At 45.8% G+C, this 18702-nt stretch overlaps 1 protein-coding gene across 1 annotated transcript in view; it reads left to right on the top strand.

The window, feature by feature from the left end:
* LOC146788700 (NACHT, LRR and PYD domains-containing protein 3-like) overlaps window positions 1–18702 on the top strand; it is a 447514-nt gene that overhangs the window by 36587 nt on the left and 392225 nt on the right. The gene's annotated exons all lie outside the window — the stretch shown is intronic.

Raw genomic sequence — 18702 nt, forward strand, 5'->3', positions numbered from 1 at the left:
TGCATAGTTTTAATTTAGTAGAGAGAACAGCAGGCTGGGGGTCTGATTGGCAGGCCCACAGCCTCAATATGTCAAAAACCAGTGAAGCAAAAAGCAAAAATTTGGGGTGACCATAGGATAGCAGACCCTACTCTCCTACACTACGCCACTCCATTCTACTCTATGCCAATGCATCATACCTCACACTACTCTACTCAGAACTACTCTACTATGCACCACTCCACACTGAACCACTGTGCTCTCCGTCACTGCACTCTTCTCTTCACCACTCCACTCTTGTCTATGCCACACCACTCCATTCTACTCTATGCCAATGCATCATACCTCACACTACTCTACTCTGCACTACTCTACTATGCGTCACTCCACACTGGACCACTGTGCTCTGCGTCACTGCACTCCACTCTTCTCTTCACCACTCCACTCTTGTCTATGCCACACCACTCCATTCTACTCTATGCCAATGCATCATACCTCACACTACTCTACTCTGCACTACTCTACTATGCGTCACTCCACACTGGACCACTGTGCCCTGCGTCACTGCACTCCACTCTTCTCTTCACCACTCCACTCTTGTCTATGCTACGCCACTCCATTCTACTCTTAGCCAATGCATCCTACCTCACACTACTCTACTCTGCACTACTCTACTATGCGTCACTCCACACTGGACCACTGTGCTCTGCATCACTGCACTCTTCTCTTCACCACTCCACTCTTGTCTATGCCACACCACTCCATTCTACTCTATGCCAATGCATCATACCTCACACTACTCTACTCAGCACTACTCTACTATGCACCACTCCACACTGGACCACTGTGCTCTGCGTCACTGCACTCTTCTCTTCTCCACTCCACTCTTGTCTATGCTACGCCACTCCATTCTACTCTATGCCAATGCATCATACCTCACACTACTCTACTCTGCACTACTCTACTATGCGCCACTCCACACTGGACCACTGTGCTCTGCGTCACTGCACTCTTCTCTTATCTTCACCACTCCACTCTTGTCTATGCCACACCACTCCATTCTACTCTATGCCAATGCATCATACCTCACACTACTCTATTCAGCACTACTCTACTATGCACCACTCCACGCTGAACCACTGTGCTCTGCGTCACTGCACCCTTCTCTTCTCTTCACCACTCCACTCTTGTCTATGCTACGCCACTCCATTCTACTCTGTGCCAATGCATCCTACCTCACACTACTCTACTCTGCACTACTCTACTATGCGCCACTCCATACTGGACCACTGTGCTCTGCGTCACTGCACTCTTCTCTTCTCTTCTCTTCACCACTCCACTCTTGTCTATGCCACACCACTCCATTCTACTCTATGCCAATGCATCATACCTCACACTACTCTACTCAGCACTACTCTACTATGCACCACTCCACACTGAACCACTGCGCTCTGCGTCACTGCACTCTTCTCTTCACCACTCCACTCTTGTCTATGCCACACCACTCCATTCTACTCTATGCCAATGCATCATACCTCACACTACTCTACTCAGCACTACTCTACTATGCACCACTCCACACTGAACCACTGCGCTCTGCGTCACTGCACTCTTCTCTTCACCACTCCACTCTTGTCTATGCCACACCACTCCATTCTACTCTATGCCAATGCATCATACCTCACACTACTCTACTCAGCACTACTCTACTATGCACCACTCCACACTGAACCACTGTGCTCTGCGTCACTGCACCCTTCTCTTCTCTTCACCACTCCACTCTTGTCTATGCTACGCCACTCCATTCTACTCTATGCCAATGCATCATACCTCACACTACTCTACTCTGCACTACTCTACTATGCGTCACTCCACACTGGACCACTGTGCTCTGCGTCACTGCACTCTTCTCTTCACCACTCCACTCTTGTCTATGCCACACCACTCCATTCTACTCTATGCCAATGCATCATACCTCACACTACTCTATTCAGCACTACTCTACTATGCACCACTCCACGCTGAACCACTGTGCTCTGCGTCACTGCACCCTTCTCTTCTCTTCACCACTCCACTCTTGTCTATGCTGCGCCACTCCATTCTACTCTGTGCCAATGCATCCTACCTCACACTACTCTACTCTGCACTACTCTACTATGCGCCACTCCATACTGGACCACTGCGCTCTGCGTCACTGCACTCTTCTCTTCTCTTCACCACTCCACTCTTGTCTATGCCACACCACTCCATTCTACTCTATGCCAATGCATCATACCTCACACTACTCTACTCAGCACTACTCTACTATGCACCACTCCACACTGAACCACTGTGCTCTGCGTCACTGCACCCTTCTCTTCTCTTCACCACTCCACTCTTGTCTATGCTACGCCACTCCATTCTACTCTATGCCAATGCATCATACCTCACACTACTCTACTCTGCACTACTCTACTATGCGTCACTCCACACTGGACCACTGTGCTCTGCGTCACTGCACTCCACTCTTCTCTTCAGCACTCCAGTCTTGTCTATGCTATGTAACTCCATTCTACTCTTAGCCAATGCATCCTACCTCACACTACTCTACTCTGCACTACTCTACTATGCGTCACTCCACACTGGACCACTGCGCTCTGCATCACTGCACTCTTCTCTTCACCACTCCACTCTTGTCTATGCCACACCACTCCATTCTACTCTATGCCAATGCATCATACCTCACACTACTCTATTCAGCACTACTCTACTATGCGCCACTCCACACTGGACCACTGCGCTCTGCGTCACTGCACTCCACTCTTCTCTATGCTACACCACTCCATTCTACTCTATGCCAATGCACTCTACCTCACACTACTCTATTCAGCACTACTCTACTATTCGCCACTCCACACTGGACCACTGCGCTCTGCGTCACTGCATTCTTCACTTCTCTTCACCACTCTACTCTTGTCTATGCTACACCACTCCATTCTACTCTATGCCAATGCATCCCACCTCACACTACTCTACTCTGCACTACTCTACTATGCACCACTCCACACTGCACCACTGCACTCTGCGTCACTGCACTCTTCTCTTCACCAATCCACTCTTGTCTATGCTGTAGAAATATGGATTTTTATGATCAGTTATGTCCCCTATCTTGGACCCCAACGGTTTCATGTATAAATCATAAGTACATGTATGATCCCTCCAGTTCCAGTTATGAAGACGCAAACACATGTGCGTCCACCGTCAACATGTCCTCTTTCAGATCCGCCATGAATGGGCCGGATATTCCATTCCTAAGTATGAAAGGCCACCGGCTTTATATGGTTCACTTATGCCATTTTGCAGTCCAGGCGAGTAGGCCCTGATTCTGCCATTAAGCCTTTTCCTGCCTTCTGCCTCTGAAAGCTCCAGTCTGAGCTCGCATCTGTATCCATGAACTTTGTCCTACTCCCTGCGCGGCTAACGGTGCCTAACTCCAGCCTGTTGCCTGCCAAGAAACTGTATTTCACCTTCGAAATTATCTGCTCCGCTCCCTATCCAATGCATTCCTGTCTAGTAGTTTAAGTAAACATTCTTCCAGCTACCGAGCAAAGGGCCCGGCTCCTCTGTCTTTATGCAAGTAATTCATAGCCCTGTTACTATGGAAGATTTCTGCCCTCGCATCTAGTGTAGACACTTAGACGCTTGTACACGCACTAACAGTCAGTATAGTCAGTATAGAATAAGATTCTACTCTAAAGAGACCTTTCTTTTTGGATAACACAGTTCTTTAAACATAGGATGTTAGATATGATTTGGGATTAGGTTGACTTGACCCTCCAGACTTCTGTCGCCACATGTAGAGCTAAATGTCAAGTCCCCTTCACCCCCTAGTTACACGTCAATCACACGTCATGCTGCTGCGCGCGCATTTCTGCCAAGTATTTCTGCTGACGTTGCGAAATTCTTTCATGGAACCACCCTATTATGACATCACACCTGATGACGTTCTTTAGTTACACCCAGTTACACCCACTTTGGCTACGCATGTATGTTTTATCTTTACTATCAATTGTTACGCCTCCTGCATTTGCTTCACTGTAATGCCTATTGTATAAAAATGATTATTTGTCAATAAAGTGGGGTCTTCACTTCCTGAACCTTCGTGGTGATGGAATATGGAGCTCCTCAATTCGAATTGATCTTGGAATAAAGCCCGTTCCGAACCTCTAATACCACGGATTCTGCCTCTTATTTTACTGAGCTATTATTATAGATTTTCCGCATCAAATTAAGTTCCGGTAATTAAATTATTTACCACATATATGGCGCCCGAATAGGGACACTTTCTCATCTCACGCGCCGGCGGTGCGTTGCAGGCCCGGTCTCCTGTCACAGCTGGACGGACAACAACGCGTACCCACAGGATTTCCTGTATCTCCCTCCTGCCGAGCGGGGGTAACTGAGGCTGCGATCAACACCCAGACGAGGCGGTGAGAAGTGCGAAGTATCCCGACCAGAGCCTAGCTGAGAGAGCAAGATCCGAGGTATACAGAGGCCCACCAGTTTCCGAAGTTTCCGAAGTTCCGAGTCGAGTCCAGTCCGGTTCAAGTTCAGTTCAGTTCCGAGGCCTTCCGTTCCGAGCTACCCGGTGAGTACCATTATCGGGGAGGCGTTCTGACGTGCACATAGGTTGTGCCGGTCAAGACGGGTTTGGGTACACAAATCCGGTCTGCACTGTTTCAGCAGTGTATCTGTACTGTTTAGCAGTATATCAAGTATGTCTAGTATATAATTCAGAATTACCTAGTTAGTATCGAGTATTATGCTTAGTGACTAGTTCCCTAAATGACCATCATTGTTTATTCATTAAATGTTAAATGTTAAAATGTTTTAAATACGTTCTGTATATTGTGGTATGAATGACTGTTCATTATTGTGTTTTATGGTATTAAACGTGTTCAAAATTAGGTATCAGATCAGTTCTCAATATGCCGCTCTTTTCGAAATTAAGACAGATCAAAACTAGAAAAGGGGTACTCGAAGAAGCTGTTCCCATTCCTCCTAGGGACACTCCAGGGTACTTCATGTATCATAAACATGGCCTAGACGCCATATTATTTCTTGATCTATGGGTAGACTACACCAAGGAATTACCAGAAAGTCAGAGGTGGCCCGCAGCTGGGACCTGGGATGCAGATTGCATCGTGAAAGTAGAAGAAGAATTATGGAAAAAGAAAGCTAGACAGTCACAGAAGGATGCCATTGAATTATGGCGTAAAGAATCATATAGACGCACAGAAAAAGCGCTCAGACAGGAAGAGAAAAGTAAGGAGAATTCAAATAAAGTTCGAGAAAATGTATTAATTGAAGAAGGTACTCGAGTAAAGTCAGAACAAACAGACAGACAAAGAAATGCCCTTGTGAATGGTATGTATCCTCTTCTGGCCGAAGGATTACCTAAGGCTACTCCGGAGATACCAAAAGACTTGCCACCCCCATTGTTTCCGATAAAAGTACACCCCAAAGGGCATCCCAGAACAGCAGAAGATGTTTTTCTTTCCTCTTATTTAGACGACGCAGCTCCCGAATATGCTAATGCTGCGCCACATAGACCGCCTGCCGAGGGGGTTCAACGCCAAGACCCTCCTCCGTCTGTACCTCTGCAACAGCAAACTCCGACACAAGTTCCGGCAAGCACATCTGTTTCTACATCTGCATCCACACCTATGGTTGCTATATCACGTTCAACGAATCCTTTCACATCCAGCACCCCAGGTGGTGCTACCGGAGGTACATCAAGCATTTTTTCCACGCCACCCAGAACAAATAAACTTTCCTTTCAAGAAATAGCCCACCAACGTACGCCCAAACTAGTAACTCCCAACACGCTCAAGGAACTTCTAATAGATTGTAGATATGACGCTGTGCCCGGAAAAGGGGACGAAATGATGCTGGCATCATTACGTATCCGACGAGCTGCAATATATTTAGGGAAGCTGCCAGGAATGACTGCACATTTAGAAAATATATATCACTTTGTTCAGTCAGGGCGAGACCCTGAGAGTATTAACAGAGCCATGGAGTACCAAAAGGTGGAAATACAGGGGGAACTGTTACGTTTCCTCATAAACTGTGTGATCAGAAATCAAGATCAACCAGGGGTAAATCCGGAAGAAATGCAAATTCTTACCACATGGGGTAAGAATATATCAGAGGGGAGACACGATAAACGATCATGTATAGTAGCTATGAGCCGAAAGATCCGCAAAGAAATAGAACGAATACACGAGGAAAGATTAGCAGTAGACGAACCAGAACAAATCGTGGACGAGGAAGAATTAGAACTGCCCACAGGACAGTTAGAAACCATGGCCTATGTAGGTAGAGGAAGATCTTGCAATAATACTAGATGCTTTACTGATCCGATATGTCCGATACGTCCAGATAATAGCAGAAAATTCCAAACTCCTATAATAAATATAAGGTCCCCCGAACATTCATTCCAAGCCGCTGACAAATTACTCCGAGAACGAAGGGGTTATCATATACTCGGTTCTATGGACGAACAAGAATTAGCCAGGTCAGCCGTACACTGGGTTGATAGTCCTGGAAAATATGGTGATGATACACTAGCACATACGTTTTTGAACCTCGCCCCAGATGAACAGCGTTTAGCTGGTATCTATATGATTCAACAACTCCTTATATTATATAAAAGCCAACACTCCGATCCTGGCCCCTTACCTGATATATTGACTGAATTACTCACGAATAAATGGAGAGGTTCCGGTACTAAGTTAATTAGAGAAATACTAGAATCTAGAAGGCAGTACATTCTTTTTGTATGTCCTGAACATGTCTCACTGCCCATCAAGGAAAGAACGACGTATTACATGGATAGACAGAATCCCTTACGCGAAGTGCACCCGATAAAGGGTGATGACAATGAGTTTAAACGTGTGTTTGTATACACACCCATATCCAAAATAGAACTATTAGAAATGAAGAAAGTGGTACCCAGTCATGACAAAGACCCAGCGGGTTTCCACCGTGAAATTAAAGACATGTTACTCATGGGAGAATATACCTACCCCGACATTATGACAATATTGAAGGTATTAATGCCTGCGGGCATTTACGAAAAACTCAAGGAAAAGGATTGGGAGGTGGGAGACCAGAAGATAGATTGGACAGGATTAGAAAACGAAGAAAAAGCTCGAGGTCCAGGTTCAGGGCTCGGGGACAAGACCAAAGCACTACCAGGTTTACTAGTACAGGTACTGCCACGTTTATTAACTACGAAAAAGGAAGACTGGGGTGCAATCTCAGCCTGTAAACAGAAGTCAGATGAAGACACTAGTGATTTCTATTCCCGATTTGAAAAATGTTTTGGTATAAATAGTGGAATAAAAGCAAGTAGCGAGTCGTATCCACATCTGTTTGTGACAAAATTGGTTGAAAATGCCTTGCCCCAAGTTAAGAATAGAGTATTGAAGTTCGAGAGTACCTGGCAAGGTAACACTCCGTCACAAATGTTACAAATGCTACAGTACCATCACAATAGAATTAGAGAAGAACAAGAACATGAACATAGACGCATGAAAGACACGAAAATGAAAATGCTAGTTTCCCAGACAGTGCCAGCTGACGGTCATAAGAAGGGTATAACACAGTCCAGTGTTTCAACAGGTCCTGTAAAAGGGACATGCAACTATTGCAAACAGCCAGGTCATTATGTACACGATTGTCCCGTTTTAAAACATAATATCGCCATAGGTAACACAAAAGAAAGACCACGACCACTTAAACAGGATCAGAACCAACAAGGAGCCCCGCAGCATGTACAGTCCATGCCAGCTCCGCAACAGTCTATGCCAGCTCCACCACCGCAGCCTATTGCTGCCACACAAACAACGACCCGACAGATTTATCAGACCGCACAGTATGACTACCCTGATTATCAACGATACTCATGAAACAGCCTAGAGAGGGAAGTTGGCTTACCCCTTATTGAGGTCCCTGTAGATCAAGAAGGACCTTATGTACACAGTGAACTATTAGGCCAAGATAGAAAATTCTTACTTGATACAGGGGCAAGCCGAACAACAATAAAACGTAGTGAAGTACCAGGGGCACCCCTCTCAGGCACACAGAATATTTCCCTTGGCTTTTCAGGAAAACCTATCATTAACGAAGTATCACAGCCTCTTCCACTTACGATTGGTCCCTTGACACGAACTACAGATTTATTACTTACTAAATCATGTCCAGAAAACCTGTTAGGCATAAAAACTTTGAAAGCTCTAGGAGCTATAATATGTTGTTCTCCGGAAGGAGTAAGATTGTTTTTACGTGATTTCAAAGGGCACTACGTGTCCCGAGACATGGATCACCGACTGCAGACTTTACCCACACATTTATGGGCACAAGGCCCTACAGATGTTGGTTGCATGAACATTACACCATATCGAGTCACACTAAAGGCAGGAGTGGTACTTCCACGAATGCGACAATACAAGTTACCCCCAGATGCTGTAGTGGCTTTACTGCAAATCATTGACAAGCTTATTACCCAAGGAGTGGTTGTGGAAACTGACTCCAATGTATGTAATTCACCGATAATTCCGATTCTAAAACGAACAGATCCAACAGCCCCGCCAGTATATCGATTGGTTATTGATCTGCGCGAATTAAATAAATGCATAGTACCACAATACCCCGTAGTCCCAGACATTTCTTCATTACTGACAGCCATTGATTCCGAAGCAACATTCTTTACTGTAATTGATCTCAAGAATGCCTTTTTCAGCGTCCCAATAGATCCGGAAAGCCAATACTTGTTCGGATTTAGTTTAAATGGACGAAGCTTTAAATTCACACGCGCACCTCAAGGATTCACAGAAAGCCCCAGCATCTATAGCCAAGCACTGAAACGAGAACTCGACAGCATCCACATGCCAGTCAACACTGCCCTGCTTCAATATGTCGATGATCTGCTGATCACCGCTAGAAGCGAACCTGAATGTGAAAAAGCCTCACTGACGGTTCTACAATTTTTGGCCGAAAAGGGGCACAAGGTGTCCCCTTCTAAGCTGCAATTCTGTGTCCAGCGAGTTGTTTACCTTGGTCACTCGCTGTCCAAGGAGGGAAGGCAGCTTACACCAGATCGCATCCAGTTAATTGCTAATATGCCAATACCCAAGACACAAAAGGAGGTGCGGGCTTTCATAGGCCTCACTTCATATTGTAGGCAGTGGATCCCTCAGTATGCATTTCTAGCAAAACCACTCATTCAATTGACAACACAGGAGGCAGCCACATCGACTGTTCTCCCTTGGACTCAGGAACATACACAAGCCTTTGAAAGCCTAAAGAAAGCTTTATGCCAAGCACCTGTTTTAGCAACACCATGTTACAATAAACAGTTTACACTCTTCGTTACAGAACGCGAAGGTACTGCCTTGTCAGTACTCACACAGGAACAAGCAGGATCACACAAACCATGTGCTTATTTTTCTAGTACACTAGATCCCGTAGCTCAGGCTTTGCCTGCGTGCCTGAAATCAGTGGCAGCAACAGTCTTTAGCAATCAGACAAAGCGATGCCATAGTACTAGGATATCCATTGACAGTACAAGTACCACATGCAGTAGAGGTTCTCTTGAACCGCACACAGACACAACACTTGACTATAGCACGACTCACTGGTTACGAATTAACATTGTTTCAGCCACATATAGAAATCAGACGTTGTAGTACATTGAATCCTGCCACACTGTTACCTATAAATGGAACAGACCCACTTGCACATGATTGTATTGAAGTTATCACTATCACGACGAAACCCAGACAAGATTTGACAGACGTCCCATTGTCAGACCCAGACCTGACGTTGTATGTAGATGGTTCATGTATGAGAACAGGTACAGGAGAGCTAGTGGCCGCTTACGCAGTCACAACAGACACTGAAGTCATTGAAACAAACAGCATAAATACCTTGTCCGCTCAAGCCGCAGAGCTCATCGCTCTGACACAAGCCTGTATTCAAGCCACAAATAAAAAAGTCAACATATACACTGATTCACGTTATGCATTCGGAGTTGTACATGACTTCGGCGTGCTGTGGCGAGAGAGAGGTTATTTAACTTCTCACGGTGCCCACATTCAACACGGACCCCTCATTCATGCCTTATTAGATGCAATACATCTACCCACTGCAATATCAATTATGAAATGTAAAGCTCATACGAAAGTTACTGATATCATTTCTCAAGGCAATGATCTAGCTGACAGAACAGCTAAACAGACTGCTCAAACTCAAACATCCGACATGACAAAGACAATAGTCCCGACACCAACATATTGCATGACGGTTAAGGATCCCGCTCTTGACGTAATTGACATACAGACACATGCTACACCAGACGAAATAAAGAAATGGACTGAATTAGGAGGGATCCAAACGGATCAAGGATGGATGACGAAGGAAAAATCTGTGTGGTTCCTTCCTGATTCAATGGTCCAAGTCGTTATTAACACTGTACATAGTCCAGCGCATCTAGGAGAAAAAGCTATGCTAGACAGCATTCAACACATTTGGTTCAACAAACATTTACGAGCAGCAGCTAAACAAAAAGTTCGTACCTGTATGATCTGTTGTCAGTTTAACCCAGGTAAAAGCATTCCCGTAGAGCAGGGTGGATTTCAGCCTCCTGATCACCCTTTTGAAGTCCTCCAGATGGATTACATCCAGATGGAACGATGTTGAGGATTCAAATATGTTCTCGTAGTTGTCTGTGCTCTTTCCCGTTGGACAGAGGCATACCCGGTTTCAGATTACACTGCCCCGACTACTGCCAAACAGTTGGTTCGAGAATTCTTCCCACGATACGGTTTACCACGTGTTGTCTACTCAGATAACGGCCAGCCGTTCTCATCCGAACTAATGAAACACGTTTCACTTTTGTTAGGCTATCAGTGGAAATTTCACTGTGTCCGACACCCCGAGGCAGCAGGTCTCGTGGAACGACATAACCAGACCCTGAAAATTAGATTGTCCAAAATTTGTAGAGAGAAAGGTGTCGACTGGGTAGTAGCCTTACCCGTTGCACACTTTTACATGAGAATGGTAGCACACTCTCGAACAGGGCTATCCCCTTATGCAGTGATCTTCGGTAGACCACCAAATATGTGGGGGACGCCTATACCACGCAAAATAACTGATATTGACTGTAATATGCTGACAGATTACTTGGCTTCCTTGATGTCTGCACTACAATCTTGTCGTTCACAGGTAGCTGCAGCCTTTCCCGACAACACCGAGGTGAAACCCCATGACGTAATTCCAGGGGACTTGGTATTAGTAAGGAACTTTGACCGGAAGTCTCAGCTGGATCCTAGGTGGAAATCGCCTCAACTCGTATTGCTAACGACGAGGACAGCCGTGAAGATCGAAGGTCGAAAAGGCTGGATACATTCAAGTCATATCAAGAAATTTCATGGACTACCGTCAGACGTAAACGACACACCTTGCGTGTCTTCACCGATTGACTCAAAACTTCCTTTGGTTGAACTGAATAACAATGAACAATATAAACTAAAACTTCGGTCTAACAAGTCAGGCAATTTGATTGTTTAAGTCCTCTCCAAGGTGAATCGGTCGAATTTGTCTCTGACATGTATCCCTTAGACCTGTATAGAGAAAGAAACAGAAGGATAAAGTTGAAACAACATGCGTACTGTAAATCACTGCGTAGTCATTGCACAGTGACGTTATTAATTTTGTTTTTCTTAAGTCTTTTAATAATTACTGCAAGTATATTGTTGCACATATATTATCCTATTTCTAGACATGTTTATAATGTTACTGCTGAACATTCTTTTAGTGAATTACCTCCGCATGAGTTGTCCTATAGATTTGCGCTGCGCAATAACACTTTTATTAGTATGTTACATCATTCCCATCAGGTTAGCAATGCTACAAATTGTTGGATATGTGGCCGACTCCCTCCCTATCAGAACTATAAAGGAATTCTACCTCTCTTTCCATACCCGTTCACACACAATGGCTCTTGTGGAGCATGGTTTAGTTTAATTAATTCCCTAGATTCGAATTCTGCAGTTTACCAGAATAACTGGGTATGGGGAAATCTGAACTTAGTTTTATTCAAAGTCTGTCACCCTAACAAGGAGGGACTTCCCAAAAGAACAGGAACTGATCTAGAAAATGAAGTATATGGATTAGGTAATTTTACGCTTAATCTCATGATCCTGAATGTCGAATCCGAAGCTACACCAATTTTGCCCGCCATGTCAGTATTTCCAGTTAAAGGTGAATTATGTGTAAGAAAGAATGGTTCCATACATATGGGCCATAGTAGATGCACCACTGTAATAGAATTTAGTGATCAAGGCAAGTCTACATTTAGAGCTTCCCGCCATTCCTACTTCATATGTGGTCAGACGGCATATATACGTTTGCCTCTAGATTGGGATGGTACCTGCTACATTGGATTCCTTTTGCCACCTGTTTTTCTAGCTCCTCCTGATTATCACAGAAATACTCATTTAGTACACAATAGAGAAAGGAGAGATCTCCCAATAGTCGATTACACTGAGACAGCATGGGAAAAATACACAGATTTCAATAAAGGTCTCTTTCCCTATATAGGTACAATTACCAATAGTAAGCTGATACGTAGATTAACTAGAACCCTTGAAGCAGTAGTGAACGAAACTATTTCCGCCTTAGGCAATTTAACAGAAGAGCAGTCTGCTATGCGGATTGTTGTGCTTCAAAATCGTCTTGTCCTTGACGTCATCCTGGCCGATAGGGGCGGAGCTTGTAGGGTCATCGGATCGAGCTGTTGCATTTTCATACCAGAAAATTCGCCATCTGTATATAAAGCCATAACTCGCCTTCATAAGATTGTAAGCCAGATACACCAGAATCCAGGCACCTGGACTTGGTCCGGTTGGTTTTGGAGTGTATTATCTACCTTTGGATGGAGGGTCCTATCCTTCCTAGGTATTGGCTTTCTCATACTATTCAGTTGCTGTCTATGCCTACAATGTGGACCAGCGATCTGTGGTCTGTGTGCCACATCGTGTATTCCACCACCAAGATTTCATTCATCCCAGAAGAAAAAAGAAGAACAAATGATGCTATATGAACAGATCGATGGATTGATGAAGATTGATATCTCTTAACGGGCAAGTAGGGGACAAGGAGGGAATGTGGAAATATGGATTTTTATGATCAGTTATGTCCCCTATCTTGAACCCCAACGGTTTCATGTATAAATCATAAGTACATGTATGATCCCTCCAGTTCCAGTTATGAAGACGCAAACACATGTGCGTCCACCGTCAACATGTCCTCTTTCAGATCCGCCATGAATGGGCCGGATATTCCATTCCTAAGTATGAAAGGCCACCGGCTTTATATGGTTCACTTATGCCATTTTGCAGTCCAGGCGAGTAGGCCCTGATTCTGCCATTAAGCCTTTTCCTGTCTTCTGCCTCTGAAAGCTCCAGTCTGAGCTCGCATCTGTATCCATGAACTTTGTCCTACTCCCTGCGCGGCTAACGGTGCCTAACTCCAGCCTGTTGCCTGCCAAGAAACTGTATTTCACCCTCGAAATTATCTGCTCCGCTCCCTATCCAATGCATTCCTGTCTAGTAGTTTAAGTAAACATTCTTCCAGCTACCGAGCAAAGGGCCCGGCTCCTCTGTCTTTATGCAAGTAATTCATAGCCCTGTTACTATGGAAGATTTCTGCCCTCGCATCTAGTGTAGACACTTAGACGCTTGTACACGCACTAACAGTCAGTATAGTCAGTATAGAATAAGATTCTACTCTAAAGAGACCTTTCTTTTTGGATAACACAGTTCTTTAAACATAGGATGTTAGATATGATTTGGGATTAGGTTGACTTGACCCTCCAGACTTCTGTCGCCACATGTAGAGCTAAATGTCAAGTCCCCTTCACCCCCTAGTTACACGTCAATCACACGTCATGCTGCTGCGCGCGCATTTCTGCCAAGTATTTCTGCTGACGTTGCGAAATTCTTTCATGGAACCACCCTATTATGACATCACACCTGATGACGTTCTTTAGTTACACCCAGTTACACCCACTTTGGCTACGCATGTATGTTTTATCTTTACTATCAATTGTTACGCCTCCTGCATTTGCTTCACTGTAATGCCTATTGTATAAAAATGATTACTTGTCAATAAAGTGGGGTCTTCACTTCCTGAACCTTCGTGGTGATGGAATATGGAGCTCCTCAATTCGAATTGATCTTGGAATAAAGCCCGTTCCGAACCTCTAATACCACGGATTCTGCCTCTTATTTTACTGAGCTATTATTATAGATTTTCCGCATCAAATTAAGTTCCGGTAATTAAATTATTTACCACAATGCTATGCCACTCCATTCTACTCTGTGCCAATGCATCCTACCTCACACTACTCTACTCTGCACTACTCTACTATGCGCCACTCCACACTGGACCACTGCGCTCTGCATCACTGCACTCTCCTCTTCTCCACTCCACTCTTCTCTATGCCACACCACTCCATTCTACTCTATGCCAATGCACTCTACCTCACACTACTCTACTCTGCACTACTCTACTATGCACCACTCCACATTGCACCACTGTACTGTGCATCACCGCTCTCTTCTCTTCTCTTCACCAATCCACTCTTGTCTATGCTACACCACTCCATTCTTCTGTGGAGAAGTGTGGCTCAATGAGTAGAGCGGCAGACCCTGATGCAGAGGTCTAGCCCGGGACCAGGGTTCAATTCCCCGCCTCGGTGGGTCTTGGGCTCAAAAATTCCACGGACCTGATAATTCTTGCCTCGGTGCCTATTCCAATCATGGAGTCCCACTCTGCAACTCTGGGCAATAGCTTGCTTAATCTCCACAACGGCCCCCACAACGCTAAGGATGCCTGGCTTCCACCTTGGGGGTGCCCAGGAGTGGATGCCTCACAGGGAAAGCCAGGATGGGTTCGGCAGCGGTATTCGTACAAGCGCCTTGAGACCCTTGCGGGTGAGTAGCGCGCTATACAAGTATCAATTTACATTTTACTCTATGCCAATGCATCCTATTTCACACTACTCTACTCAGCACTACTCTACTATTCACCTCTGCACTCTTTGCCACTGCGCTCTACACCACTTTACTCAAAACCTCTGCACTCCATGCCAATCTAATCTCTACTCTACTCTCTCAATGCCACTTCAATCAGTGCTCTGCCACTCTACTCCATTCTGCTCGATGCCGCTGTGCTCTACTCGGCACCACTCCACTTACTCTGACGCAATCTCACACACGCACTTATCTCTTTGTTTCTCTGTCTGTCACACACATACGTGCAAGCTCTCTTTGCAATCTCTCAGGCTATATCTCTTTTCCTTTCATATACACACACATTTCTCTCTCTCTACCTCGTTCTCTCTCAGAAACACAAGTTCTCTGTCTCTGTCAAAAGTCTTTCTTTCCACAGCTCAGAACAGCACTTTCATCCAACTTATATTCTTTTTACCCAAACCGCAGGCTCACTCCCTCTTTAAAGTGCAACAACAACCTCCCTCTATTATCTATTTGAAATGCGAGACCAATTGCATTGCAAATGCTTGTTTTTAAGACTCGCCTACGCAGCGCACATGCGCTGTATAGGGAAGAGACCTCTTGAAATCGGTTCGGTTTTTCGCTTAAAAACGTGCAGGCGTTGCATTGCCTTCAATGGCATCGCGTGCACGTTGGCGATTCCCTTGCGGGAGCGAGCGGCGCCATGTGTTACCAATTCGTGCGCTCACTCCCGCAAAGTAAACGCTGTATGTCCCTGCTCTCGGCTGCACTCCCCCCACCCCTCCCACTTGTTTACCCAGCGTCAGCGGGCTATGCCGAAGTGCCGAGAGTGAGACGCATTTTTATAAAAAATCTTTCTTATGCCTATTTTTTAACGCAGTGCTCTGTCCTGTCGCCGTGTGAAAAAAATCAAGTGGCATAAACCACACATGTAGTTGTGCAGAGTGTGATTATATACCATTTATTACCACTGTTAAGGGGGTATGGACATCAAGACCCATGCAGTGCATCGCCCCATGACTTTTGCCTCCAATCTGCACTCAATGGTTAAACAATCTTTACGTATATCTCATGTATGCCATGTCTGTAAAAATAAATATGGTCCTGTAAAACACAGATTTCTGCATTTATTACTATATTGTGATGGCAAACCACCCATCACTTAGCATACCAGACCTGCATCTTCTAGACGTCTGGATGCTGCTTCATCGCGGTTTCACACAAGGCACCCGTGCAGTGAGATTGTGCTTTCAGTTGGGTTACATACCTGTCTGTAATGAACATAATAGTGTGGCATAAACCATATATAGAGATGCATGTTACTATCCCCGTTGTTGATGGATGTTGACGCTACTCGTGAGTCATAGTCCCTTCTCTACACTGAACAATGGTAATAAATAACCTATTACTCGGCGGACATGAATACATAACATAATGGCAACGCTGTTTATTCACACAAGCACATGTAACTGCAACAAAAAGTGTGAGACTGCAGGCAAAAATGCATGGACGTCAAGTCAACAAAATATCAGGGATAGTGGAAGTGACATCACACGTTTGAGTATCACTTTCACGCACACACGATCAGACATACATAACCCCTTTTATACGCAAGTATGTCCACAACCTACATTTAAAATCATGTATTTACTTGCCTCAGCTATCAGGGTAGGTCATATTCATGGGTTTCTTTTTTTGTGTGAACACCTATATCAGGTTCATGTTTTTTTTTATTTTGAAAGGGCATGTACCAAAACATTTTGCTCTTCCCCTCGCAGTCTCATATCATGGTAAATTAAAGCACCCCATTGTAAGGCGGGTGCCATTTTTGTCAGTTACTCCTATGTTAACGTTGGAACCCATGGCGATGTTCTCTGCCTATTAGCCAGGATCGTTAAAAGCATTCTACCTACTAGCTGGTAGGTCGCATAAAATTGTCTTCCTCCCAGCACATACTGGTGTGATACACAGCTGACAAACAGGTTTTCGAGCAAACGAAACAAGTGCATTGGCAAATTTCTGGAAGACATTGATTGACCTCTTCCAATTCAACAGGCTTCTTCCCCATCACTAAGTGATTTAATCCAACCTCCTACCCCTGTGTGCCCATCGGCCCCTGAATCACAGTTTGCTGCTTCGTGTTCAATCATCCATGACCATTGACCAAGACAACTGCCGGGAGTTTTGCCGTCTGATTTGAAGAGAACCTGAAGCTCTCCATCCATGTCTCCTCCAATGCTTCCTCGACCTGCTTCCAAGGTCTGCATTACCCCTCTGTATCGAGTGAGAAAACACATTAGCGCTGTGGTAATAAAAAACGCAAATCTGTGAATTTCTTGTCTGCGGCCCAGTGTCCATTACAGTGTCTTACTCTCTCTCCGTCCCTTCCTCTCTCCCTCTCTTCCTCTCTCCCTCTCATCCTCTCGTCCTCTCATCCTCTCTCTCGTTCTCTCTCTCTCTTCCTCTCTCTGTCTCTTCCTCTCTCCCTCCCTCCCTCTACCTACTTTCCTCCCTCACTCCCTTCCTCCGTCTCTTCTCTCTCTCCCTTCCTCTTTCCATTCTGCCCTCTCCCCCACCTCCCTCTCTCCCTCCCTACCTCTCTCCCTCCCACCCTCTCTCCGTCCCTCCTTCCCTTCCTCCCTCCTTCCTTCCCTCTCTCCATCAATCCCTCTTTATGCACCTCCCTCTCTCCCTCCCTGCCTTTCTACATCCCTCCTTCTCTCCATCCGTCCCTCTCCCCCTCCTTTCCTCTCTCCCTTCTTCCCTCTCTCCTCCCTTTCTCTTTCCTTCCCCTCCTCTCTCTGTTTCTCCCCACCTCCCTCCCTCTCTCCCTTCCTCCCTCTCTCCCTCCCTGCTTCTCTCTCTCCCTCTTTCCATCCCTTCCTCTTTCCCTCCCTACCTCCTTTCCTCTCTCCGTCTCTCCCTCCCTCACTCCATCCCTCCCTCTCCCCGCCTCTCTCCGTCCCTCCTGCTCTCCCTCCCTCCCTCTCTCACTCCCTCCCCCCCCTCTCTCCGTCCCGGTTACGCGCACAGGCACGAGCTGAGGCGCCATCTGGCTTTCCTCTCGCTCTCCCAAGTGCGCGCGCCTCGCTCCGCCTCTGTGCCCATATACCTCTCCCTTCAGCAGTCACCTCCCTGCTTTTCGATGCGCTCATGCGTTTCACACTTGAGAGGACCCCTCCCCCTGCCAGCCACTCCCCATGTCCCTCCTGTCATTCACCACTCGCCCCCTTGGCACTCACCCTTCACCTCCATGGCACTAGCCCTTCACCCCCTGGCCTGGCAGCTACCCTTCGGCCCTTGCACTCACCCTTCCCCTCCCTGGCCTGGCAGCTACCCCTCACCCCTGGCACTCATACTTCCCCCTTCTCTGCACTCACCCTTCCCCTCCCTGGCACTCACACTTGACCCTCCTGACTCTTACGTCTCATCTCCCTGGCACTCACTCCTCACCTTCCAGGCACACACCCTTGACCCTCCTGGCACTAGCCTGGTTTCCATCAAGAACAAAAAATAAGCATTGGCATAGCCAATAGGTCTCACCTTTGGGACCTTATAAGTGTCTAGCCACACAACAGTTGATGTTGTTGCACCAAGGATATTGTGCTGCATAACTAAATACTTATAAGGTCCCAAA

Source organism: Triturus cristatus, chromosome 10 (genome assembly GCF_964204655.1).
Source record: "Triturus cristatus chromosome 10, aTriCri1.1, whole genome shotgun sequence".
In the NCBI taxonomy this organism is placed as follows: domain Eukaryota; kingdom Metazoa; phylum Chordata; class Amphibia; order Caudata; family Salamandridae; genus Triturus; species Triturus cristatus.